We start from the raw sequence: 26,432 nt of genomic DNA on the forward strand, positions 1-26,432 counted from the left end.
CCACTGCTAGTGGAAATAATTAATCTAGGCCATATAAAAATAATGATCCAACAATGATATAAATGTGAATGTTAAAACAAAACTTCATGTACAAGCTAATAGTATCTTCATGATCTTGAGCTAGACATGCAGTTCCTAAAGATGGCAAAGAAATCCCTTACCATAAAGAAAAGGCCTGATAATTTGGATGATTTTTAAAATGAAAAACTTTTTATTATAACCTCAGTAAAAGGTCGAAAAACAAGCAATGTGGAGAATATCCATCTAGCATAGCACCTGAGGACAGAAGATGGGTCACATCTAGAATATGTGATCCTTCAGGAAAAAAGACTCCTCCTTCCAATCCCCAGTGAGCCAAAGAATGTTCTGCACTTAGGAACATGAGTCATAGGCATTTCTTCTACAATTTCCTGGTTGTAATCTGTGGATCTTGGATTATTGGTGCCTGCTTGCTGGCCTCAGACCTGCCTTCCTCTTCTGTAGGGACACCGGGACTTTCCCATGCTGCCTTACCCAGCTGTGCCTCTTTTGTCATGAATGCTACACATCTTTAACTTTCCTTTGGTGTATAAACTTTGATCAACTATTCTAAGGAATTTTCTCTCTAGCTTCTTTTTCCTGCTTCCTTTTTTAATTTCTCTTTTGTATCTCCTTGTTGAGCTACCATAAAATATCTCAAAAGACTTTGGGAGAGCAAGCTTGTTCCATGGTACTCTGGCGGCAGAACAAAGACCAAAAGGCTCATATTTACCTATAGAGAAATTTGGTCTTTCCTGTGCTTTAGTTGTCCAAGTTCTCTAAAGAAGGGTCAAAGTTACTGAGTCACAAAGAGGCAGAATAGTTTCTTGGCTGCAGTGTTTTCTATAGAGGACCCTATCTATGCCTTGGATAGTGCTAGAATATGATACCCTCTTCTGGCCTTATGGACATCTACAGGCATAGCCCTCAGTGGGAGTCAGAGCCAGTATACTAACATGATCCATCTCCACTTCTAGTAGTTCAAGATGGGATACAAATGCTGGCACTTTAATGGTATCATGTCTACTTAACAACTCTTTTTAATACAGCATTCTACTTGTATCCATCAAGGATTGATCTGAAAGCTTTGATTACCTTTGTTTTCTTCAAATGGCAATGTTGGTATATTGACTTTCTTTTTTTGCCATATTCTTCAATTTGTTGCATTTTTCTCTGGCAGTACTTGTTCTCCTTGGCTTTACACATTCATTATTGGACCCATGAACACCTTGGAAGTTTTGTAGGTGTATGTGGATTTTACAAGGTTTTTTTTTTTTCTTTTTTTTTTTTTTTTGGTAGTGGTTGAAAACTTAGGAGTTTAACATAAAGCTAAATTTCCTTTTTATTATGAAAAAATCGGGCAGTCATGACTCTGTGGTATCCATTTCTAGATATCTCTGACCACACAGAGCTGGAGGGACTGCCTGCAAAGACTGACATTTATTTACTTTCATGGGACATTCTACCCTAGTCTACTTCTCTTCTTTGTTACATGCCTGGCTGGGAGACATTATAGTTGGTTACTTAAAAAAAAAAAAAAAAAAAAAAAAAGGAGAAACTGGACCTCTATGGGCTAGCCTGAGGATCAATCAGTTGCTATTAGTTCACTGGAGAAACGAATTCAAACTTTTTAAGAGTAGACCTTTTTAATATCCATAATGCAAATCTGAGAATGCTTATAGGATACTAAGCTGGCAAATCTGTCTGAAGTGTTGGCCCATTTCCTGTACTTCTATACTGTGTGTTAGTTTAGCACTTAGTAGGTACTTCACGAATGTTTTACCTCCTGAGGTCACAGTAATTTGTCTGCATCCAGGTTCTTAGTGGAAATGCCTACCACATTTTGTACCTAGCTAGCTACTTCCACAGGAGACCAGATTTGTGTGCAGTTTATGTGAAATACTTAACTCAGGCTCCAAATGTTCCAAGTGTGTGTTAGCTTCTTGCACAGCTCCCTGTTTTCCCTAAGACCCAATCTTCCCAAGATGGGCCTGATAGGAGAACAAAAAGGCAGGAACCCTACTTTTGCCTATTAATGTGGCTAATGGAGTTTGTGACCAGTACAGAGTACATGCAGTCCACACTTTGGACAAGGATAGGTCAAAGTTTAGCTCCCTCCCTTTAAAGAAAAAGAAAGCATTGTGGGGGGTGCATTTTGAAATTTTGACCCATATCCTTTGGAGGCCTAGGAGAGCTCACTGTGTCCAGAGAATTTTAGTTCCCAAGGCCTATAATTGTTGAAAAGCTAGGGAAACTGGCACTATTGGGGTAGGAGCTGATACCCTGCCTTTTCAGGTTCCCAGGCAGGCCTCTAGTATCCTGTCCTTGCTCAGGAGTTATCTTTACCCCTGAAATCAAATACTACACATAGCACCCTGTAAAACTGCTTCCTTGTAAGCTTCACCGAGCTTGCTAAGTAAACATCCGCCCATGCTTCTGGAACAGAATTCATTTCTGCTTCCTGGTCATCTCTTGTTTTTCTGTTCTCAGTGCCCCACCGAATCATTTTAATGGAAGAAAGACCTAGAATTAGTCAGAGGCACCTAAGATGATTGCTTTAATCTTAGTAAAATTCTGAGGAGGAAGAAAAGTTTTCCTACAGAGTGTCACCATACTTTGCAAGTCACCACTGCTGTCATGGCCATTTCTCTGTGAAGACTTTAGCACAGTCTTGCTGTGTTGCAGACCACAGTGGCCTCACTCCTCAAGTTCTATGGCTATGTTTGTCCCTACTTTATTCCCATGAATCTCTTGCTTGTTTCTCATGATTTACCTCTTGTCACTTCTACCTACCATGACATTCCTATTGCCATGGCACTGAGTAGCCACATCATTCACCAAGTTCATGAGATTTTGAGCTCACTCTATGCTGATCCTACTTCCTTCTAGTTCCCCCTCCTGAAAGAGAAGGCTCCTTGGCAGAGCTCTTTGTTTATTTGATCCTGGGCTCATGGGTAAATCTGGAATGTCCTGACATGAACTTAGGCATGTTTTTTGTTGTTGTTTTTGTTTGTCCCCCTCCCCCTGGAGAAGGAAACTGGAAAATGGAGATCTGAATAAGCAGAGGACCATTCTGGGGGCCTTGCCTTAAGTGACATTAAAGCCATATGCCTTTGCTCATCAGACCAGTAGGTGACTTCTTTATTGGCATACGCTACCCTGCAGCCCAGAAGGTGTAAATTTGAAGCACTTTCCCCTCCCTGGGATCCTGGCACAAATGCCCTGGGCTTCTTTTAAAACCAGGGAATACCAGGTTGTCTTCCAGGTGGTCCTTCTCTCTGATGGCTGAAATATTAGCCAGGGTGGTTGTGTAAAGGCTGTATAGGATAGTTGGTATAGAAGAGGTGGTTGCCTGACCTCTTGTTCATCTTTCTGAAAGTTGCAAGATGCATTTTATGAATCAGCTTATTGCCTCAGGACCCAAACACATCTAAAACATCTAGCTAGAGGCTGGTGTAGAAAACATTTATATATATAATAAGTTATATATATAATAGTTGGAACATGAGCCTTGTTGAATGTGTCTGGTTATGTAGGGTTCATTGGGTTAGTATCTGAGCTATTCTTTGTAGCATTGTCAGGAAAGGGGATGTTAGAAGCTGTGCTTTGCTGCTAAGAGTTGTCACTACCCTAAAGTAACTTGTACCTGGCTCTGAAGCATCAGTGGAACTTTCCTCATAAGAGTTTCCAGGTATGTGGATGTGTTAAAGTATTGCTCAAGGACTGGGGGTTCATCTGGTTACCCATCCTAGGGAAGAAACAGGTATTGGCTATGTTAGGTCTAGGCTTGGCCATCATTCTGTTGTCTTTTTTGTTGTCAGAAGGATCTTGGGAAGAAATGACTCAGCAACAAATCTTAGATGTGTGGCCTTCCTGCCTTTGGGGAAGTAATTGAACATACCTAACTAGATTCTAAAATTTTAAACACTGAATGAATAGACGTACATTACTCTGGATTTCTTCAGGCTGCTGTTTGGTTTATTCTTTAAAATACCTGATCTGATAGAAGGATCTCATTTGTGGAGTTAGCAAAAAAAATGTTTTAATTATGCTTTTTAGCCTTAGGAAATTCAGGATTTAAAAGTCCTGATTTCATGCCCCAAAACAAAACAAACAAACAAGCAAAATGAACAAAAAAAAGAGATGAAATAAAAAGGCAAAAATAATGTCAGAAAAATAATGTCTGGGCACCATGATTATAATTTTGGACTTGTCGTGACAGAAAGAGTTAATGAAATGGTGGTCTCATGGTGAGGACTATTTTAGCCTATGGCTAGGAGAAGCCCATATGGCTCAAGAAAAGATGATGCAATATTTAGTTAAGGACAGCCCTGGTTGATTTGAGCCCTGGGAGCTGCCATTCAAAGAGTTAAAGCTAGTCTTATTCCCATGAATCTCAAAGTGAAGAAGAAAGGCTGCAGAAATAGGGACCTGTGTGTTACGGAGCTGTTAGGTAAGAAAAAGAAAGAAAGAAAGGAAAAAAAAAAAAACCAGGCTAAAATGTGTGGCCAAGAAAACAGAATGTAGGTCCAACTTTTTTTTTTCCTTGTTTGACCAGCCTTGGCACTGCCCTCTGCCTCTCCAGAGGGAAAGCTGCAGTTCTGCTTCTGCAACACAAGGAGCAGACTGGAGAATTTAGATCTGCGTCACAGCGCTCAGAGAGAGAGAGAGAGAGAGAGAGAGAGAGAGAGAGAGAGAGAGAGAGAGAGAGAGAGAGAGAGAGAGAGAGGAGGGGGAGAGGGGAGAGAGACAGAGGAGAGAGAGGGATAGAAGAGAGAGGGGGGAGGAGACAGGAGAAGGGGGGGAGAGAGAGAGAAGGAGAGAGAGAGCCAGCATGAGCATACAAGCTGTCGATAGGTCTGCTAGCAGCAGCCGTGCTGCAGCGGAGAGAAAAATCAAGAAACAAGTCATAGCAACACTGGGCACCAGGTTCTGCCAAGCGTTCAGAAATCTGTTGGGTGTCCAGAGGCCTCTGGGTAGCCTAGGCTAAGATGTCACGCAAGGTGGCACAGGCAGTTCCCATGGGGAGTACGTGGGAACGGGTGGGGGCAGGAGTGAGTACAAGAGTTGGTAGGGTGGCAGTGGAAGGCTTAATCAGAGTGGATTCTGGAACATTCAGGACTGCGGCACCTTGTATCTGGACAGGGATTTGGGACTGTGCAGGAGACGACTGGTGGTCCAGTGTGGCTTAAGGACTTGATGGCGTAACCCACTTCTTCCACGTATGTATTTCTTGTGATAAGGGCAATGTCTAGGGTATGTGGGTGCTGTTTTTCTTACCTTCTTTCTTGCCTTTTGCTGTCTTTTTCCCTTGGAGGTTTATTTTATTTTATTTTTACTTTAATTTCTTCTCCCTTAGTGTCATCTATTTAAGTCTGACCAGGATAGAGGAGAGGAGTGAACCATCCCCGGCTTCCCACTTAACCTTTCACCCTTTACCCTGTTTTCTGTTGGTGGATGGAGAGACTGGTTTTCCAGGTTGTTTGGGTGTCAGTGTCCATCTGTGCAGGCTTATGGGAAAGGAAGAGAGTGAGAAGTGACAAGAAGCAGGCAAGAGGGACTGTTTTTCCAGGCATTCTCTTATTAAAACGTCTAGTTGTGGGCATCTGGGGTGGTGGAAGAGCATCGGCATAGGGTAGGGTGTGGGCTGAGAGAAGTGGGGTGATGCTGGGAGGTTGTCACTGCGTAGTTGAGAAAAGTGGGGAATGATGACGCAGTCACTGTTGCATCTTGTTAGGAGCTCTGTGGAGACAGGTAGTGAAGCTCCTGGGATCTGTGGGACCAGCAGAAGGGTTAAAGATGAGTCTAGGTGGGAAGCTAACATTTAGAGATTAAATGTCATCCTTTTGGCGTTGGAAAGTTGTTTACCTTGCTTTCTCTGTGTCTCCATGTTGGCTCCCTTCCAGTTCACATGTGATGGCCTTCCCTGTACTGCTGCATCATTAACTAAGTGACTGAGCTGGCCTTCCATTGGCCAGGGGAGGGCTCTTATTTCAGACACTTCCTCTCATTGGTGGGAGGGCCAATGGCAGGTGAAAACCTCTTTTTGATTGGCTAAGGACAGAGTATCAAATCTGAATTTGCATTTCACTTGCTTAAAGGGGAGGGAGAGAAGCCCAGCAGCTTCTAAAATCTCTTTTAGGGGTGTGCGTAGGTGAGTCTGCCTGCTTCAGACTGCCCAACTGAAGCGTCTTCCTTTACCTTTTTTTAAATTTCAGGAACTATGAGGAAGAGCTTAAAATGCCTCAAACTTTTTTTTTTTTTTTTGGAGGGAGGAGACTGGGGAGATGGATTTGAAGAGGATTGAACAAATTGGAAGAAAATATTTGTCCTCTGCTTTGGTGTCAGAAAAGGGAATTTTCCAATCTGCCACACCTCAGTGTTGCGGCAAAAATAATTCTTGGCTCCCCTGGAAACTATCGGGCAAGGTAGGGCAGAACTGCTGCTGCTGTCGCCATTACCCTGGGCTTCCTATTGAATGGGCTGCTCCCAAGTGAACAGATCTGCGTTGATGCTCTGGTCGTCCAAAAGTCCTCAAATCAGCTCTGAGCTGAGCCCACTATTGGAAGAATCTGCCTTTTGGAAGTTGACGCTACCTTGTGCTTGGGAAGGTAAGGATGGGGACTAACCTCAGAGTATTGCTTGGAAACTGGCTGTTATGATGTTTCTCAAAAAGTAAGTGGGTAGGGCTTTGAAGGACTCCCTTTAGAATGATTTGTCAGTCTAGGGAACCAGGAGATGAATGAAACTGGGGCGGCAGCAGCTGTCTTGTACTGGGGGAAAACTAGAAAATTAGAGTTCTGGCACCCCATCTTATCCTTGTAATGGGTCTCATATTTGTGGGAGGGGGTTTGCTTGGCCCTGCACCATGCGTAGTGGCTCCACCCATGACTGCGCATCCAGAGCAAGAACGCATTGCACCCTGGGTCTCTGGCCTGGGACAAACACCTCCCTCCTTGTTATATAACTCAGGGTGGCCTGTGCCTTCTCAAGCCTCCTTTGCAACTCTACCTCCCCACTCCTTGCGGCTCACAGCTGAGGGTCTGCTAGGGAACAGTGGGAGTTTCCCTCCCTGAATGAGGTAGCCACTTAGTGACCAAGTTTGAGCACAGAAATGATCTGCTGTCTCATCTGAGGACATGGACCCCAGAATGTCCTTCTGAGTACCCTGTGTCACCTGTAGTCCCTGGCTTAGAGGTGGGGATAATGTCTTCCTTTCCCTTTTATCCTTTCTAGTTTGGGGGCAGGGACTTTTTTAAGGGAAGGAGTGAAAACCTTTTGGGAGGGGGTTGGCAGTGTCCTTTCCTTGTCTCTAGCTTTCCTTTTCCTGGCTGGGTTTACACTCTGGATTCCTTTGAGGCTGCCATTTTGAAGGCATATCTGCTTGTCCTTTACATGGTTGGCCCTGCTGTGCTAATTCTAAGGAGTGGGTGGGGATTTAAAAAGGGGTCTCTGATAGAGGAATACAGCCACTGTATAGATAGATGCAGTTATGATTGTTGCAATGAAGGTGGTCTGAAAGCAGAACTGCCTGGTTCCATGCTGGGTCACAGCACTGGATGGAGGTCTAAATGGAAGCCTTCTGGGTCAGGGTCCCACGACCGGGGACCCCATCTTTACCAGAGTATGACTACTTGGCTTCCCTGCCCTAGTCAGCCTAAACCAGAGATGTTCCATCATGTGCCTAGTGATGGAGGAGAGTGAAAGCAGACATAGGAGCTCATCTCAGATGTGGTAGACTTGTGGTTTGTGTTTTTCAAATAGCCCCTTTGTCTCTGTCTCTGTCTCTCCTCTCCTCTTCTCTTCTCTTCTCTTCTCTTCTCTCTCCCTCCCTCCCTCCCTCCCTCTCTCTCTCTCTCTCTCTCTCTCTCTCTCTCTCTCTCTCTCTCTCTCTCTCTCTCTGCCTCCATATGGAGACATGGGTTGAGGTCCACAGCAGGCAGCAGCATTTGGTCAGATGACCCTGCCTTTCCTCCTTGCCCCCTGCCAGGGCCACAGTTCTAATTGCTGTTCTTTAGTGAGGCTCCCTGCTGCCCAACCCTTTCTAGACCCTTCTGCGGATAGCGGCCATCTTGTCTGCCTGCTCAGAGATTTAAAATGGTTTCCCATTGTCAGCTTGAAATTCCTCCTGTTCGGTAAGTACTCTGAGCTGACTACAAGTGGCCTTAGCTTTCCCAAGAAGCCTTCCTCGGGTAAAAACCAGACCACCCATATTTCCCTGGGTTTCTTTTCTCCCTAATTTCAATATGGCCATTTTCCATGCCTGTGATCTACCTGTTGCACGGCCACTGTCTTTAAGGACCTCTCCCTGAGCACCCTATAAGAAGAAATCCCTGTAACCACTATTACAAGTCTCCTTCCTTTCATGCTATTTTTTTTTATGTGTGCTTCCGTGTATTCTCTATCAGAGTTTGTGCTCCAGTAAGAAGCCAGGGGCAGGAAGGCATCCCTATTCAGAACCCCTCATACCGGATGCCATGTTTCTCATGAATGCTACTTGGGTTGTTTGTTTGTTTGTTTGTTTGTTTTTGTTTTTGTTTTTGTTTTTGTTTTATCATAACCCTTTAGGGAGAATCCTGTGGCTGACAAGAACCCCAGCCTTCAAAATTCTTTTTTCTTCCATGTTTCCAAGATGACACCCTCAAATGTGACTATTTAGAAGGTGACACCCTCAAATATAGCTATTTTAGGAATATTGTAAGTCTCTAAAGTTGTGTAAGGTCATTCAGCTGGTCCTTTTCCTTCATGGCCAGGTTAAGTCAAGATGATATATTTTTTTGTACCTGAAATGAACAAACCTCAGTTGTTTTGTGTGCCTTCCTCCTGGAAGAGCAGGCAGAGGTGGGTAGGTAGGAACACCTGCAGGGGAGGGTAAGCCCAGTCACTGAGATAGGTACAGACACTGGACTACTCATACCAGGTCCGTATACCCCAATCTCAGTTGGCTGATTTTAGACAGGTCATCCTATTTCTTGCCTAAGTGCCCTTAGCCTGTGAAGTAGATCCCTAGCAGCCTGTTCTGTAGGAATGTCCACCGTATTTTCTGTTCTTTGTAGATTTGGCTCAAGCACTCTTTCCCTGCCTGGAGACTTATTGGGGATGTAAAATGAGAGAATAGCAGGTGACCAGCAAATTAGGGGAGGATTAAATACTTCCAAGTTGTCACAGCAAGAAGAAAGAGGAATATCTCAGGAGTTTGACCTCAAGCCTACAAAGTGGTGGTATTCTACCAAGAGTGAGTACACCTTTGTTTCTGAAGGGATGAGGTGATGGTCGGGGCAGAACAGGGGTTAAGCAGGGGTGTTTCTGAGAGCCTTCTGATGGTAGATTTGCTTGTTTTCTTGCTGAATCTCAACAGTGTCTGTATGCTTCATGATGCTGTTGAGTCCTGTGGGAGGAGAATCTGAGCACCCTGATGCCCCTTATCCCCAATACTGCACTGTGGAGCTGAGAGTGACAACAGCCAGTGAGTCCTTTGTCAACGGCAATCTGGGCCCTGGTGACGGCTGCTTTGTTTTCTTGTGTTCTCTCTCTCTCTCTCTCTCTCTCTCTCTCTCTCTCTCTCTCTCTCTCTCTCTCTCTCTCTCTCTCTCTCTCTCTCTCCCCCCATGTGTGTGTGTGTGTGTGTGTGTGTTTCCTTTTTTTCCTCTTTAGAAGATGACTCAGTGTATCTGGAGTCAGAAGATGGAGCTCTCAGCTGAACAGCCAGAATATTCTGACAACATGAAAGCAATAAAAACAGCTCATTGGTGCTCTGGGCTGATTCTCTGACTTCAGTCATTTTTACTGAAGGCGGGATAGTGAGAAGGCCACTGCTGGGCTTCAGAGATGGGGAGACATGAGGCACCTCACAAGAGCCCTGAGACCCTTGGATTTTGAATTTAGAGACAAGAAGGCTGGTTATATTATTTAGTGAGCTTAGAAAACAGTGCCCTTTTCTTTTCTCTTCTTCTCTCCCCCACCCCCCACCTCCTTCTTTTTCTTTTTTGTTTTAAAGAATTCTTCTCACAGGTCCTCAGTGATAGACTTATTTCCAGAGCCAGATACCCCTTTGGTATTTCTCAGTGGATCTGTCTGTGATAGGCGTGTTGGTCTTATTGAGGGTAACTCCTACTTCCCAAGAGTGGGCAAGAAGACCCCCCATGACAGTGACGCTATAGTCTCCTGGAGTAGATGCTCCAATGGAGGCATGATGCCTGAATACCCTTCATCTTTTGAGCTTGGATGTGGTCTGCCTCACTTGCCCTAACCTGAAGGCAGCTCCCCAGTCTCAGCTTCCCCTTTCCTTGTGCTGGCATGTCAGAGCTTACTCTTTTCCTTTCATCTTCCTTATTTCCTCCAAAATGAGTTCTCCCCACACCTTCTCCCTGCCCCTTTAGCACATTATCATGGAAACTCTGGGTTCTAGGCTTTTCCTGCAGCATTGCACTAAAGACACATGATCCCCTGCCATACCTATCATACCTTCATTGCAATTGTATCCTGGACAAACTATTGCCTTTTCTCTCTGCCATCCTTGGCACAGTCTAGGGTGAGGATCAAACAATTTAAGTTTGGGGATAGGAGACATCCTGGCCCTCACCTCCATCCAGACTTTTGCCAGGAACCATTTTTAATTCCTATATTTTCTAGCACTAATTTTAAGGTAGACATTTGCCGCCAAAGCACCTCCTCTCCCAAAGGGCCACCTAAAATGACTCATTTGGTATTTCTTGGAGGTGCATCTCTTGGGCCTGAGAACAAATGGTGGCCAGGAAATATGACTGAGGTCACAGCAGAGTAGAGAAGAGCAGGCATAAGAACTAGCTGTCTATACCCACAGTCTAGACCCACCAAAAGTGTCTGAAGCCCTTAGATTTTGTGTCTGAGTAGAGAGCATTTTGGCTAGTAAGGCTGCATTAGTGTAGAAGTTGGGAACTTGGGGACCATACTTCTAGGTTCTGAGCTTTGCGTATGATGAAAGCCTAGCTACCATGCTTCAGAGAACTCTGTTGTCTCATGTTCACTTGTCAAAGCCATGGTAGATAGGCACTCCTGGGTCAGAACTTGTATCCATAGGTACTGGTTCTTCTCCACATTGCTCTGGCCAGTATTATCTTGCATCTGTCACAGCAGAGGACTATTGTCCCAGGGGCTACATAAAACTCCAATTGCAAGTTGTTGCTTGATTGGTTTTGTATGCTGAGCCTAGCTGATCTCCCTTCCTCTTTTTCCTAACAGAGAATTCTGTAGAGTACAGCTCCATCTGTAAGTAGATGACAATTTCTTGGCAACACAGGCTCAGCTGAGGATGGTGTTTGTGCATCTAAGCCATCATGCTAGAGCAGTTTGCCTACATTTTTGTGGAACGGCAAAGAGGACCTGCTTGACCACCCTTCTTTCTGTGGGTAAGTGTTCATCCTCATTTTTATACGTTCTTTTCTGCCTTCAAATGTGAAAGTTTGATAGGTATTTATAATCCTGGACTGCTATATCTTCTTTCTTCCTCTCCTATGTGCCCCACCCTTTGTCTTTCAGAAGGAAATGTTGCAATTCAGTGTTCGGCCACAATATATCTATCTTCCTTAGACTCATACTTTAGAAGCCAGTTTTCTCTAAAATGGATCCAGGAGACATGTCTTTGGTGAGAAGTGTTAATTAATAGCCTCATGAAGGACCCTGATGCACTCACTGTGCCCAGTTTGTGCTGAGGCTTCTAGCTGGCTGGCTGCATAAGGATGGTCCTTGCCAGCATCTGGCATAGATCTGCCAAGTTCTAGCTCCAAATCTCTAGGCTGTAGGAACCTCAACTATATATAGCCTTGAGCTAAGCAGATCTTAGCAGACATGTCTACCCTTCCCTGTGAGAGAAGAGTACTTCTATCATAACTACAGTGTGGAAAATGAGTTATCTTCAAGGGCTGGAAGGTGTATATTTCCATATCAGGCTTGGGTCTGCCATACTTACTCTTCTTTTTCCTGTTTCAGGTACTGAAAGATGAAAAGTCATGCTGGATGAGGTTGCTGAGGTGGGATGAGGGCCAGTAGGATGCCATGTATAGAGAAGGAAAGACTTGGAGCACTCCATGTGGCCAAAGGTGGTTATGCCCTACATCAAACCCCAGCTTCCAGTGTCTCCTCTGTTTCCTGCTTGATTTGCTCTGCTCAAAGACATCTTTTGACCTTTTCTCATTCCTTTGGACCTTTTGCTCTCTCTGTTTTCATCTACCCCTGCCTGTTCTTCCATTTGTTTTTTTCTTTAGGATGAATGAAAATATTCTCAGCTATTGATCCAGCAGCTATATTTATTCTTTGCCTTCTCTTGTCTTCTTTGCCTTCATCCTAATTAAGCAAGGCAGAAAGGGCTAATTGTCTTGGGAAGGAAGGTGGTTAGTAAATAAAAGCCCATGGTGTTCAGTGGTAGGGCCTAGTAGGTTAGATGGTCTTCCTTCTTGTAGGTACTGTTGAGCCACCAATTTGTGTGATTCCTTGACCTCAAGTATATTTTAATATAACATGGGCCTGGTCTTGTGGGTAGATTAATATCAAGCTGCTGATTAGAAAGGAGAAGCAACAAAGAAAAGGTCTGATCATGCCTCTAAGGTAGGTGGAGTGTGGCTGCTCCCTGGATCTATTCCCTTAAACCTTACCATTCCAAACCTCCAACAATTATCTTTTTCTTTCCATTGTCCCCCTGGCTTTTCTGTATATGGGTGACTAGCAGAGTGCTAAGATAAAGGCAGCCTGCTCAACTAGCTAGGCCATGAGATGTTTGGAAAATATCTGGGCAGCACTGTAGACAGGGTAGCTCCTTGGCTACTGACAGCTAACCTGAGCTTATTCGGGGTGTAATTCCCATACCATCCCCGAGGTCCTGGGAGCTGCCCAGGGTGCAAACATGCTCTTTCCTTTTAGAGTGGGCATTTGTCTTACTCTGGACACACTGAGCTTTAGGGGGCTTAGGCTAAGCCTGGGATATAGCTTATACTGGGCTGAGCAGTAACTAGATTCTGAATTTTTTCCTACTTGGATTTTTTCTTTAGGTCTTCAATTGTCTTCAAAGTACCTCCAGGTACTCAACAGGGTTGCGTATGCTTTTTCTCTGCCTTACAATAACAGCAATGATGAGTTAAAGTGATGATGTCCCTCAGAAGTAGGAAGACAACCCCATTGTAAACAAATCAGAAAGCAGCAGGTACTTGCTGTGACATTCAAAAATCTCTGTCCATCATTGCTGGCAGTGTTCTTAGCCAATAGGGCCAGTGGGAACTAAATAATAGCCAGAGATTTCGGGTCTAAGGAAAAAGGAATTATCCTGGATAATTCTACTAGGTACCTGTGAGATCTCAATCCCAGCTATCTAATGTAGCTACTCTCCTGGCACCATGTAGATGTGTTTCTCCTTCCTTGCTTCCTCCTACTACTGTTCAAGGAAGACAAATGAATCTCACCCCATATGTTTAATTGTCTTGTTTTTCCCTTTAAGGCAAGCCTCTGAGGTCCTTGCCAAGAAAAGTCAGTTTTGATAAGTTTTCTGTTACTTCAAGGAGCTGATCAAGTTCAGTCACTTCCTCAGTAGTGTGTGAGGGATAGCAGAGAGTTAGAAGGACTGATGTTTAAATGAAGAGGTGAGTTCAATCAGCTCTGCAGCTGGGAGATAGAAAGGAATAAACCTAGTTCAAGATGATACCCACTGGTGTGCTAGAGCCAGATGTGCTTTGCCTTGCTCCTAGCCTCCGCCTGGCTTCTGTTGTGTGACAGGCAGCATTGTGTGTTGCCAGTTAAGTAGTCATGGCAGTTAGCATGCCTTGAGTAGCATATAGGCATGCCTGGAACTTTTTCCTTGACCTCTGAGTCTCTAAGTTCTAGAAGACAGTTGTGGTACTGAAGCTGAGACAGCATAGCTGTAGAATACAAAGTACCTTACTCAGAGCCCTTTTTGGGCCATACCATCTGGGTTCTACTGAATCCTGTTCTTACTGGGGCTATGAATTGTTCAAATGATATCTTGGCTCTATTCTCTGGGTTGGGTATATCCCCAGTACTGCAGCTTTAGAGGAGGATGTGAACTCTCACAGGTCATTTCTTTATACATTATAGCCAGCCTTTAGGATAAGTAAGAGATACTGCCCTAGTCACCCTGCCATCTATGGGAGGTTCTTGTTTTCCTTAATTTATCTGATCAATGGCCATGAGAAAAGTATACACTGGTTTGGATCCTTGCTGGTTCCTTCCAACTGCTTTTAGGCTGATAAGCAAGAAAATACTGTTGAAGCCTCATAGTCTGCAGAATTTGATGCTGTGGAATGATACCTATGTGGATAGACTATAGAAATAGGTTGGAGGGAACTTCATAGAGCCATATTTCTTTGTGGTTGGATAAAAGAAACAAGTCATGAGGTTGGATATGTGGGAAGACATATTCAAATGTCTAGGCTGTAGGTGGGATGGAGCCCAGATGAATCTCTAATGAGGCAAGGAGATGGGATCAGATATCTTGGTCCCCATATTCCATCCATGGAAAAGGAGACTGCCCTCTCACCATTGGTGACACAGATTATTTCCCTTTGATTTTTATTAAAGTATAATTATTAAATGACTTAAGTCAAACTCACACAATTGATGAGTGATGTTGAGGTTTGCTTCAGCACTTCTAATTCCAAAGCCACGTTTTCTCCTCACCCTTGGGCTAAAAGTAAGACATTTTGTGAATTAACATCCCCAAGAAACAATATAATCTACAGTATAAGCAAACTATGTCCCAGTTAGACTGTCCACATTCCTTTTGGGGGGATGTGTGGCAGATGTTATTTGGTGTCCATGGAAATGAAAAATATCTTCTAGATATTGGTGGATATACTAGGAGCTGGAGGTACAGAGCCCTGAGACTAGATTTCTTCTTGTACTGTGGGTATAAAATTGTCCATAATGTAGCAACATAAAATACACAGTAGCCACAGATAACATTGTGTGTGAAGGAAGAGGAAGGCATCACTCATTGAAAATATGGTGACTAATTTCTGTCATGTTAGCACTCAGGAGGCTAAAGTAGGAGAGTTGAGTTCTAAGCTGGCCTGGGCTAGCTTAGATTAAGACCCTGTCTCAAACACCTCCCCCTCCAAAAGAAAAAAAAAAAACACAAAGAAAATCACAGTGAGGAGAGTGGAAAGAAGAGGCCCAGATGACAGATAGCCAAGCCCATGTTAGTTGGACTATCTTCCACAAGGTTAGAATTGATATGGATACCAACTCTTCTTTTCTCTAGTTAAACAAATCCTTACACATTCTTGGTAGCTCGTAAAAGCATGTACTAGGTTAGGAATTGGTGGGGGGAGAGGTCAGACTCTGAGTCACCAGTCATTTGGTACAGCTGCCCTTTGTCTTCTTTAGCCCTCATCAGGCATCAGCTGCTTTTGTGCCTCAGTCTAATCACCACACCTCTCATCCCTGCAGCACAAGGAACATTCAGCCAGGTCTTTGCTAAGTCACTGACAGTATGTACCTGCAGGAAGCTAATTTGAATAGTAGTCTTTTCTGGGACATGGTTTCTACAGAGAATGGACAGGACCAGGTTGGGAGACATCACCTGCAGTTAGGCGCTTTGTGTACATTGTGTTCTCTGTGAGGTTGAGGCAGGCCATTGGTGCTAAGCCATGAGAGCTTCTGCTCCATGTGTTCAACTTCAGGATTCAGAACTTGTTTACCTGGGAAGAGGTGATTAAGGTGAGCCATATGTAATTCCCTCCTCCTTGGCCTAACACTGCTACTTGGGACTACTCAAAATATAGGAGCTGTCACTGGCTGAAGGTATCAAAATCTGCATAGGGATAAAGGTGTGTGTTTGGAGGTTATAGCATGGGGAAGCAAGTCAGGGAAAATGGATTTATGTTGTTTTGTGTTCATGCCCATGTCCTCAGTTTACTTTGTCTATGAAACAGGTTTTGAATGAGGATCCTGTTGGAGGTTCCAACTCATCTTGCTCCTTAGGCCTGTCCTGAATATTTGTGAAGGTTTTGTTTAGCTAGAAACTCAGGGTCAGGAAAATGAACCCAACTTGCAAAGAGAGAAAGTAGGGATCTTGAAGTCCTAAGAGCAACCAAATTTAGTTCCAAATAAGAACTCTAGCACTAGTCTGAATGGTAATTGGTGATGGACATTAAGTGGGTAGTAGGAGTGGGTTTTGGGTGGGTGGCAGTGAAGAGAAGGGGTTAACTGAGTAGAGGTAGCTGGTGAGGACTTACCAGGTGGAAGGATATGGCACTGTTCTCTCTTAGAGACAAGTAGGAGATAAACATATGGGAGCTGGCTGTTATGCAGGGTTCAGATTGAGAGACCATGTATGTTCAAGGAAGGTATTCTGTTCAAGGCCTGCCTTTGTGGGAAGAGGACTTCGCATTTATTTATCCTCTTTTTCTTGTATGGTTGAGACTCTAACCCAGCTACAATGTGACAAAAATTCTCCAAAGCTGCCTGAGTAGGCGCCCCTGTGCCAGGGAACATGTAGACCAATCTTAAGGATGTAAGGAGCTTTAAAGAGCCTTAAAATTACTACACAGATCTCTGCACATTAGCTGGTTCACTGGGTCTTTGCACAACACTGAGAAGAGAGGTAGCATTGGTCCTGTCATCATTGAACTGAGCCAAGAAGAACCCACTCAGAACCACATTGCTTTGAACTTGAAGTTTCAAACTTCAATTTATAACCTATGTCCCCTGTTCCAGCTAGACCAGGGGTTGGAGTGAAACTTAGATGTCTTTAACAATGTTCTGCATCTCTGAGATCTTCACTTCCTACTTTGCACATTGGAGAGAGGATGGAAAGCTCCTAATGCCTTTCTTCTCCTTCCCACTGCTTCTCTGACTCCTAGGAGCTCTTGTGCTATCTGGCTTGCACTTCTTGGCTAGAATGCCAGTCATTCCCCATGTTCCTGGAGAGGTTTCTTTTTAAGCCATTTTGACATCTTCATAGTGTTTTCCCTGTGAATTCTGGCATATTTGTGTTGTGTGTTGCTCACTGTGGCATCTTTGAGGTTTTCCCATCCTATTTGTTAGGGATGCCAGGAGCTTTCTCAGCAAGTGTATCATGTTTGTGTTACCTGTTTGTTGACTGACATATATCACCCACTGGAACCACTGTCTAATGTACTGCATAGTTAGATGCTAGAAATACTGTCATCAGCTCAGAACCCCTGCCTCATGATCAGTATAGGAGAATGGGTTTCTTCTGTATATGAAATGCTGGTGAGAGAAGTGATGGGCCCTAGGTTTCTTTGAGTCCTGAAAACAGTCCTCATTCTTTTAAGGGCATTGAGGCTGTATCACCTCTTGGCTATTCAGCCTTTAAGTGACCTTTATTTTAATAGACCCAGGGATCTGATAGAGGGATTGAAAAGTGCTTGTCACAGGATCCCCAATGAAGGAGCTAGAGAAAGTACCCAAGGAGCTGAAGGGGTTTGCACCTCCATGGGAGGAACAACAATATGAACTAACCATACCCCCAGAGCTCCCTGGGACTAAACCACCAATCATAGAAAATACATGGTGGGACTTGGGGCTCTAACTGTATATGTAACAGAGGATGGCCTAGTCAGTTATCAATGGGAGGAGAAGCCCTAGGTCCTGTGAAGATTCTATACCCCAGGATAGGGGAATACCAGGGCCAGGAATGGGAGTGGGTGGGTTGAGGATCAGGGGAGGGGGGAGGAGATAGGGGATTTTCAGAGGGGAAACTAGAAAGGGGATAACATTTGAAATGTAAATAAAGAAAATATCTAATAAAAAATAAATAAATTTAAAAAGAAGAGAAGGAAAGGAAAGGAAAAGAAGAGAAGAGGAGAGAAAAGGAAAGGAAAGGAAAGGAAAGGAAAGGAAAGGAAAGGAAAGGAAAGGAAAGGAAAGGAAAGGAAAGGAAAGAGAAAAGAAAAGAAAAGAAAAGAAAAGAAAAGAAAAAAGAAAAGAGAAAAGTACTTGCCTTTACTTATCGTGGACTTAGGCATGAAGGGTTAGACTTCATGAGTGTTCCATTCAGGACAATTGAGGTTGGATGGGGTCAGCAAAATCTGTGTTCTGTCTCTGTGTTCCTTGAACAAATCTCTGTTTGTCTTCACAACAGATACATGGGAGCACTTTTAGTGAAGGATGCATTTAGCGGCCTTCTATTACTTTGTACTGTATTAGAGCTGGTTCTTTCTAGTCACCTGGAGAATGCAAAAGAGAGTGGATCCAACCCAAAGTTGTGAGGGAAATTCATGTAGATATCATGTAACTTTGCTGAGTTCCCCATGGATGATAGACCTTCCTGAGGAGACATTATCTGCTTTTGTCGGGTCTGCCTAGTTCTGAAGCTATAGTTCTTTGAAACTGTGTGTGGCAAAGTTACTAGGATATAAAGTGGCTCCTTGATTCTGCCATTCTTAAGGCTGAAGACAAGGAGCGACAATGTAGGCGTAGAGCCTGGAACTATAACCCATTTACCTTTGCAGAGAGAACTTCTGCCACTGAGTTTAGTAATTTTTCTTAATTTTCATACAAGAAGTAGAGAAAGTATATGCTGTCACTCATATCTTCCAGGGAAGATCTGTTCTATTCCTGTATTTGTATCATTACTACCCCTATCCTGGGTCATTCCTCCCAGTGAAGAGGACTCTTGACAAGGATTGTGGATGGTAGAGAAAGCCAGATCAGATGAGATTTTCTAGAAGAGTTTTTTAGAAGAGTTTCGGAGTAAATCCACAGCTCTGATAGTCACAGGCATTGTCTATGGTGCTAAAGACTTAGGTGTATGTTCAAGAAGATGGACTACTTAGAAGAACTCCAGAGTGTGAATTACTTAATGGCTTAATGAATGTTATATTAAGTATAGAAAATCCTGTGTCTTTTTGTGTTATTACTAGCTGTATATTTAGTATCAGAAGACTGGACGTGTCGACAGGCTGGGAATGGTTAAGTGAGTTGTATCAAGTTCACACTTACTATTGACTTTCTTCCTCCTTCCTTTTCTATTTCCTACCCTCCTGCATTTCTTAGCCATTTCTAAATACAGTCATTATGGAATATTGGATCTACAGATGCTGAAGCCCCTCTGTGAAATGAAATTATTTTCACTTAATTTACACATAACCTTTTTTGAACTCTTTAAACCATACCCAGATTTCTTCTAATACTTAATTCAAACAAAATGCTGTCAAATTATTGTTTTAAGAATTCTTTAGAGGATAGTGGCAAAAAAAATCTGTGTATTTAAGGTAAAGGTGTAGTTCATATTTATATATACATGCTCATGGACAATGATTGGAGTGCAGGAATGCAAAACCTGGAGATATACAGAGCTGACTATAGTTGCCTTTGAAGTTACATTGCTACATTCTTGAAGTATAGTTCTTCTGGTATCAGTGAATGGAGTGACTTTGATTTAGAGTGTAAGTGGACTGCCCACTGCAGGGACCCTTCCGTCTCCAGGTTTAGCTTCCTATTGGCCTCAGGAGAGAACTGTTTTCCCTATAGTATGTACCTAATTTTTGGGAAGTGGTTGTTTAGGTATGCAAATCCTAAACCTAATTAGCTGTTATTTCTTTTCAGCTCAAATCCTAATGGCCTTGGATGTCTAAGACCTTGGATGTCACTTTGCTAGGTAAGAAAGGCTAGAGTGAGTTGGCACAGAGGAGGGGACACTGCCTTTGGCCACTGGCTGCTCTCCAAAACAGGTGAACTTTGTGTTTGAAAGGAATGCATTTAATCATTTGGGCCTAATAGAAGTTACTTGTATTTTCTCTCCTTTTTGCCCCTCCTGTCTCTCCTTTACCCCCCCCCCCCCCTTGCTGCTTCCTCAACCACCAAAGAATTTAATCTGCTGCACAACAAACAATACAGTTATAAAACTTTGAAAACAAGAGGGTGTAGCCTCTCCAACAAGGGAAAGGGCATGCTGGATGATGTCCCCAGGGAACATGTCAGGCTTGTATAGAGCCTGTGAGAGCCTACCTGACTGGGTACCTGGGTGCCTGCTCTGCCCAGTGCTAAGCTATCCCTAGTCCAGAGAAGGAATCTAAATGAAAGAGGTCAGAGAAGGGCTTATAAAAGGGAAGCTGTGTGTTTTCTCCCTCTGATTTGATGGGAATGCACTAAACTGTGCAACTTCCTCCTCCGCTTCCTCTCTCTCCTCTCCCTCCTTTTCCATTTTCTCCCTCCTACCTCCCTTAATCCTCCACCTCCTCCTTCTCATTGTTCTTAAGACTAGCAGACAGAAGTCATGATAATAGAAAAGGGTTAGAATAGCAGTGTAGGTGCTACTACTGGCTGGGCCTGCCAAAGATGAAACAGGGTTTGAGGCTTTTGCCACCCACAAGCTCAGACCTATCTCTGCTAAGCCCAGCCTCCTTCTCTGACCTGAGGCAGTACAGCCACATACACATGAGAATGTGCCCCAGTCTATATACTGCTAGGTATGTACCCAGATACTGGGCAGAACTACCACTGAGAGGTCAGTGGGTCCACCCTGACTTCCTTAGGGCTGTCCTGAGGATGGCAAATTGATATCTCTGCTATGAGTGGTTTTGCCCTCTACAGGAGGAGCAAGGCTTCTTGCATAGAACTTTGTTATTGAGAACTCCTGAGAACCCAGTGAGTAAGCACATGGTCTGGTGAGTATGGCACCAGATAGGATGTTATGCCCGTTTCTTATCTCAAGAAACAAGGAATCTTGTTTCTTAGCAGTAATAGGAAGAATAGAGCAGTCCTGGCTAAATGAAAGGTGGTAAAGTTGGTCTTGAGTATCTCTTTCCTGACCTGATAAAGCTGGTATCTCCTTACTGAACCTGTCTCCTCTGAGCTGTATAGACAATTTGAGAATGTTAATGGAGTGGGCTGTTTGGATCTAGGGCCATGAACTTTGGTAGGCATTGGGAGACTACAGGCAGGCTTATCTTTCCTCTTGTGGCAAGTTTCAACTTCCATGAAAGTGGTCTGGGCTGTGTTTCTTTTGCCTGTGATAGCAAAGCCTTCTGCCAGGGTACAGTGCACTCTGGCCTTCACTCTGTACCTACCTCCTCCTCACCTTCTAAACCATGTGTATTTCATCCCAGAAGGCAGCTTGGTACCATGCCCTGTCTAGCCCAGATACTGTGTCAGGATCTTAGTGCTCTGTACAGAATCTTACTGAGTTTAGGAGCTTTTGAGACCCAAGAATTATTCAGTAGCATTAAGGAGAGGGGCAGAAAACCTTAAGGGGCAGCTTTTAGGAATGTTGTTGTCCGGGAACATAGGTGTCCTTATCTCTGATTCAGTGGAGCCAGGAGAACTAGCACTGCCCTCTCCCCCCTCCCCGCCCCCCAGGCTTCTGAAGCAGTTACCTCTTCCTTGGTTACCCAAGCAGGTACTTGAGAGACATGCTGGGTCTCGAGGATATTATACCCACTTTGGGAGTCGGTAGTCACTGATTTTAGGCTAACAAGCTCCAAATTCTCCTTTACTGATGTATCCTCTACATATCCTCCTCATTTTATTACCCTTTCCTCAGATTCACTAGCCACAGCTTTCTGGCCACATGTTCTACCTAGCCTGACAGCTAAAGACAAAATGTCCTGGATGCTGGGCCCAGGCTGCTGCTGAAAGTGACAAGCCAGGCACCCTCTTCAGTGCACATAAGCAGGTAGTCTTTTTTGGAGGTAAGATGTTCCTTTTTCTTTCAAAAAGGCCTTCCCTAACCTTCTCTCCCAAAGATGAATGAGTTGGGAACTCCTAAATCAGCCTTCAAAGGCAGGCAAAGAAATGGATGACAGGCTTCTGGCACCCTCCCCCACCCTGGCTGGAATTCTCATCATGCACATAGCTGTGACTCAGCACTCACTGCTGGGTCAGGAGAGAGAAGCTATTGCCTGGCTGGAACCTTCCCACATTCTGCATGTGAGCACATCGAACAGCACAGGCTGGGCCAGCAGGGTGAGGTTCCTGGGGCAAGTATTTTTCTCCTCTAACCCATATTCTTCCCACATTTTAGGGATTTCTGTTCTGGGCCCAGGGTATTTAGGACTCTAAAAACCATTGCATCAGCCATAGACTAAAGTATACGTAGTCTTTTTCTTCTTTGCTTTTAACCAGTGGCCCATGAAAAGTGTTCAACCTTTATTTGTACTGTTTGGCTTTCATGGGTTGGGTTTTCTATGTGTTAATTTTATATCTAGACAGAATATGACTTTTCAAGATTACTGTACCTCTCTTGCATGCTGTTGTTGTCTCTGGCTGTGTGTATACGTGTGTTCTGACCAGTTTTCCCTAGCTTGTCTTTACAGATGAAGACACTGAAGCCATTCAAGACTATGGCAGGGCCCTGTTCTCAGCATATAGACAAGCAGGTGTTCTAATTTACCAAGGAGTGACATTGCCTCTCCCTGTCTGCCCCTGCCTTACCAAAGGAGTGACCTGTCATGGGAGGGTAGAATGGCTTCCAGAGAGAAATAAGTATAGGAACAGATGGAGGCTGAAGAGTGGCGTCTCAGACTTCTTACCTGCTCTGTGGCCTGTTCAGAACTGAAAAGTGAGGCAGGGTTTCTTTTCTAGACAACTCTATTAAGCCCAGTAGCATAAAGTTTACTTGAAGCCACTCAGTTGAGAAGGGAGATCCCATTATTCTCACTGAGAGCAGAGCCCTAACAGCCCTAAGGTTTTCAAGGGCTGCCCTCTTAGACATTCAGGTAACTCTCAGGCCTGGTGCCAGAGAGCTACAGTCTTCCGGAGTTTATCAAATCATCCAGCTATTCCAAAGTAGTGAAGGATCACCACCTTGTTTCAGAAAAGGGACACTGCTCAGCTGACTACAGAAATCCTGCTTTTATAGGATGCTGAAGACTGAGTGGGATTGGATGAACATAAGGTTTAAATGCTAGGACTACTTTCCCTCCTCTGTAGTTCACTGCTTAAATTATCTTTCAGTGATTCTTATTTACAGAAAACAGGGTTTGCAGTCCATGGATGTAATCCTAGTCCTTCACTGGTAGTTTCCCCTTGCCAGGCCCTTTATTTGCTGGATAGGAAGAAAGGAATTAGCTTCATGGCATGCTGAGGACCAAAAGAAACAGGTGTTTTCTAAATGATAGCAAACTGGAATAGCCTGAGGGAAAGCTTTCTAGAGCTGAGATGGCTGACAGAGGAGGTGGAGGATTGATAAAAGGAGATGCCAGCACAAGCAGAACCTTCTGGGAGGAAAGGTGTGCCCTGGATCCCTGCAGGATCTCTCTCCTTAGCATAGAGGGAGGGGATTGGGGGATGGTAGAGGAAGTTGCTAAGAAAATTAGGCTGAAATGGAAATCAGAAGAGTTGAATATTATCATATGCAAATCTCACCTTCCCCTTCATTTACAGGATTTTGACCCTTGTTAATAACTGCCATCTAATCTATTTATGACCTAAAGCCCTCCCTATCATGGGTTAGAGTTCCTAACCCTCAGGCTCTAATTTTGCCAACCAATGTCAGTGTCACTCAGAAACCCAGTGTATAGATCTTCCAGCACTCATCTGCAGCTAAGGCCCTGGAAAGCCCCAGGGAGGCTGCTGGGCCTTCTGTTTCTCCTCTGGCTGGCCCAGTTTCTGAGAAGTCAGTGTCAGCATTGCTAGGCTTCATTGCTATCATCTTCTCTATTGCTGGAAAGAATAAAGGGGCACCAATGAGGCAAAAGAACAAAAGCAGGTCCTCCTAGACTACTTGACCTCTTGCAGTACCAACGATGTGTTCTCATCTTCACCCAGGGATAGCATGTTTACAGTGAGTCTCCCATCCAGATTGTCTGAGCTAAATCCCCCTCCCCAGTCTAGCTCTGAGTTCAGTTCAAGAGAAAAGAGGTCACAGTCAAGCTGTGGATCAAGCAGCAACAGTGGGCAGAGGGAAAGGAATATAGACATTAGCTCATCGTATCCTGTGACTACAGTTTCTTGTGCAGACATCGGAATAATAACCTACTTCACTGGAATCTTGGAACAATTGAATATTGTGACTCTGGGGATACTCACATTATATTTGCTCTATTACCCCAAAACAGCCAGGAGCCATAAAAAAATATGCTTGTATCTGGAAGCCAAAAAGTTTTTCTGGGGAACCTGAAAAATACAGCTCTACTCTTTGTCTCCTTTCAAAGATGACAGTTGTGACATCAGAGGAAATATACAGCAAAAATGCAGTACAATGTGAAACATAGCTTGTGAATCTTATTTTTAGGTACATTTTTAAAACATACCTTGTTTTGTGTTAGAGGGTTATCTGTATAATACAGTGTTAAGATACCAGCTTTTAAAAAGACATTAGGGGTTAAATCAAATTGCTAGCCTACAGGGTCATGGGATAGAGAGCAGGAAGGAACATACTCTTTTTGAATAATACTTGTGGAAGAGTTGTCCTGGCACAGGTGACTTACTTGGGTTCAGTTGTTAACATCTCATAGGTCATTGTCATTGTCTTGAACAAGTGACATATCTACCGACACTATGCATCTTGGGAAATTACATAAATTCAAGACATTACAAATGTACATATGTTGAATGGATTTGGTTCTTTTATTTCATTGTGTATGATGATTTCTAATGACTAATGTGAAGTCACACAGGAAACAAGCTTTGCATTGTTTTTGTCTGCTCAAAGTGTTGGCTGTATGGCTGTCATCTGCGTCTGACAGGCAAAATGATTCTCAGGGCTGAGGCTGGTTCTTCTGACTGCACATCTCTGCTTTCTTCAGTGAGATCCTCTTCTTCTGGAAGCTGGTTTCACATGGTGGCTTAGATTTTTCCATCTTTGTATCTAGCACCATTTGAAATCAGTGTTTTAGGAGTAAGAATTGCAGCACAGCAGAGGGTAGACTACAGAGGAACAGCTGTACACAGAACTGGCTCTCTCCTTCGAGAAATCAAGGGAAGACTTGAATAGTGACATTTGCTCTTGAGTCTGTTTGGTTTAGAGGCAGTGATAGTGAGAAAGTTTTTGTGTTCAGAATGTATAAGGGTATAATCAGGAAGTGGTCTACTTTATTCAGCATTCCATGGGTGGAAGAGGGTTCCTTGGGCCTGCACTGTTCATTAATTGTAGCAAGGAAGGGGTAAGAGCTCTGTATGTGGAGGACTGCTTCATTCACATCAGTATGGCTCGTCTGAACCTGGAAGATCCATGGAGCACTCATTCAGTCCTGGTTGCAGCACAGCTGAAATCAGACTGTCACCTGCCTTGAGATTCAGACCTGAAGAACACCACCAGTCGGTCCATCTCTTACACAGGCTGACCGATTTCTCCTGGTGTTCAGAGTCTGTTTTTGTCTAGCACCATTTGAAATCGGTTATGATGTAGGGGGAAGAGCACCAGCCTCAGAACCTTGTGGTGTCAGCATCAGCATCAGCCTATCACTTCCTACGTGGGCAGAGTGGAAAAGGAAGATCACAGTTTCCTAACTTCTTTAATTCGTATGTATGTGGCTGCCAAGGTTAGAGATCACTTAGTGGGGGGTTTTAATTGTTATAATTTATTGTTGTAAAATATTCTCAGTTACAATTTCTGACATGTAGTACTGTTATAAACTAAGTACTGTTAAACGTTGGCTTTAATAAATAATTTGCTACATTCAATCTATCATGTCTGTTTTATCTACTATTTTTCATTCATAATTCTATGGCAATGAGAAGTGGTCCCTGGAAAGTTAATTTGCTGTGCCAATCATAAGGAATTGGAAGTAGGTTGCTGCATGCAGACATTAAAAATGAAGGTCATTAAGACAGGAATGAAATTCTAAAGATGAAAGATTAGCAGAGACAGAAGGTTGGAGCTCTAGGCTGAGGGATGTTACTAAATGGGAAGACTATTCTTGGTTCCAAGGGAACTGTGGACTCTGACCCTCCTCCTGTCAGTTGCTGCAGGGAACTTACTTAACTGCACTGTCATGTGGCCCTTAAAGGGGAGCAGGCTAATTTCAGTTGTATTTGTAGCAGAGGGAGTTCTACTTTCCACTGATAGTTTATTTCAACCCTTCAGTAGGCGGTGAAAAAGTTCTATAAAACTGTTCAGAGATTTGCCAGCATTGGGGGTGGTGGAGGGGCAGGGTTCATGATTGGGGAACTTTCAGGAAGAAAGCAGGTGGCCCCTTCCATAGGAGTTGCATAGCTAACTATGAACTACCTGCAGTACAATTATTTCAAGCCAGTAGGTTTTAATAACTAATGGCAAATCAGCTGCTCAGGAAGCTTCTTCTAAGCCTTCATCCCAGTTGCCTTACCCCAGATGGCTGCCTTGCCCATTTTGCTGGAAGTGGGAGGCTGTTGGAGAATTTGCTGGAAAGACTTCCCAGCGACTATGATGCATCCTGCAGCTGCAAAGCTATTTCAAGCCTTTGATTGAAGAATCCATGTTCTAAGTCACATCTAAGGATGTGCTGGTAGGAATAGCTAAGTCCCTCAGCTGTATTTTTTAA

The 26,432-nt window shown here is 43.8% G+C and overlaps 1 long non-coding RNA gene and 2 other non-coding genes across 3 annotated transcripts; all 3 read left to right on the top strand.

Annotated features, from left to right (window-relative positions):
- The first annotated feature begins 5,087 nt into the window (after positions 1-5,087).
- Positions 5,088-25,597, top strand: A330023F24Rik (RIKEN cDNA A330023F24 gene). The gene is made up of 8 exons (NR_015566.2): positions 5,088-5,240; positions 6,290-6,629; positions 9,075-9,253; positions 9,377-9,484; positions 11,239-11,405; positions 11,986-12,095; positions 19,576-19,627; positions 21,512-25,597. It is a non-coding gene; the product is annotated as an RIKEN cDNA A330023F24 gene (long non-coding RNA).
- Mir29b-2 (microRNA 29b-2) lies at positions 24,729-24,809 on the top strand. The gene has a single exon (NR_029809.1). It is a non-coding gene; the product is annotated as a microRNA 29b-2 (primary transcript).
- Mir29c (microRNA 29c) lies at positions 25,236-25,323 on the top strand. The gene has a single exon (NR_029745.1). It is a non-coding gene; the product is annotated as a microRNA 29c (primary transcript).
- Positions 25,598-26,432: the final 835 nt, after the last annotated feature.

The sequence above is a fragment of the Mus musculus genome, chromosome 1 (genome assembly GCF_000001635.26).
Source record: "Mus musculus strain C57BL/6J chromosome 1, GRCm38.p6 C57BL/6J".
Lineage (NCBI taxonomy): Eukaryota > Metazoa > Chordata > Mammalia > Rodentia > Muridae > Mus > Mus musculus.